The 1,353-nt window shown below is 39.1% G+C and overlaps 1 protein-coding gene across 2 annotated transcripts in view; it reads left to right on the forward strand.

Annotated features, from left to right (window-relative positions):
- The window catches only part of tanc2a (tetratricopeptide repeat, ankyrin repeat and coiled-coil containing 2a), a gene marked incomplete in the record, with an annotated part of 85,481 nt that overhangs the window by 18,104 nt on the left and 66,024 nt on the right, over positions 1 to 1,353 (forward strand).

The following is a 1,353-nucleotide window of genomic DNA, read 5'->3' on the forward strand; positions in this document are numbered from 1 at the left end:
CACACACACACACACACACACACACACACACACACACACACACACACATGCTCATGCTGCTTACTTAAGTTTGTATTAACTATCACATTCATCACATTCATGATTGCCTGCCCCTTTGTCTTAAAGTCTCAGGCAATAATGTTTTTGCTTCTTTGAATGTTGGAATATCTGTCTGTTAGCAAAATATTTAATGAACCAGTTGACAGATTTTAATGAAACTTTTAAAAAGTAATCATAAAATGTTTAGAATGTTTGACCCGCACCGCTAATTAAAGAGAGAGAGAACTTCCAGGTCAGGCCACTAATCTCAAAAACAATACAAAATAAATCAAAAGTCATGTGTTTTTCCCATTTTTGTTTAGTGCACAAAACATTTTGGTTCAGTAAACAAAAAGCAAGTGTGATGTTCTCCTCTGTTAGTGTCCGTCGTGTGTTTTATTTGACCTTTGACCGGTCATCCTTATGGCCTTTAATGAGAGAGATGCCTCTGAAATTTAACTCCTCACCACCACACCAACCTCTCCTTCCCTTCCTCCAGTGCAGTGTAGATAGAGACACTTTTCCTAAGCATCACCATGTGGCACACACTCCCTTTTTTCTCCCCTTCAGTGCCTCTGTATGGCTCATTTTCTGTCAAAATAACACAGTTTTTGTGAGATGGTACCTGTCATGTGCACAAGCTCCAATTTCACTTTGGTTACCCATGTAAGTTTGTTTTGTCTATCCATCTTACTGTTTTTTGTTTGTCTTTGTCTTCTCTCCTGGTTCAGTCAGGTCCATCCACCCTTACGTAAAGAACATGTTAACAAGTTATCAGATTGACATGACTTCAGAGCCAACTCTTCTTTATTGTGTCATTTAAGCTTGAGATCTGTAGGTTTTAGTTCAGCCACATTTGAGCACACTGGGCCTCATGCAAGAACATGTTCGTATTCTTATCCTAAGTTTCTCTTACTTTTGTTCGTACAAAGGGTTCGTACGAACATGCCACGTCAGATTCAACAAACTCTTCTATCTTCAGGAAAAGTGTGTAAATGAGCTGTGTAAATTCCACCTATTCGTATCCAGCTGCTCGTGCACGCAAGAGGAGATTAGCATAATTACCACCCCAAAAACACCATATAAGGCTATGATTCCTGCCTCAGATACAAGGAAGTGTCCATTCATGAAAAATGACAGCGAAATCTAAAAAGAAGAACTTTACGAGTTCAGAGATTGAAGTCCGTTTGTCAGAGATCCAGAAAAGAAAATCTGTCATTTTAGCAGGTCAGCTGTGGAATAAAAAGAGCTGCTAAAAGTATAAACAACTGTGTTAAATCATTTTCATTTAAGCCACAGCGCTGTGCACCGTAC

Source organism: Austrofundulus limnaeus, unplaced genomic scaffold (assembly GCF_001266775.1).
Source record: "Austrofundulus limnaeus strain Quisiro unplaced genomic scaffold, Austrofundulus_limnaeus-1.0 Scaffold220, whole genome shotgun sequence".
Classification (NCBI taxonomy): Eukaryota; Metazoa; Chordata; class Actinopteri; order Cyprinodontiformes; family Rivulidae; genus Austrofundulus; species Austrofundulus limnaeus.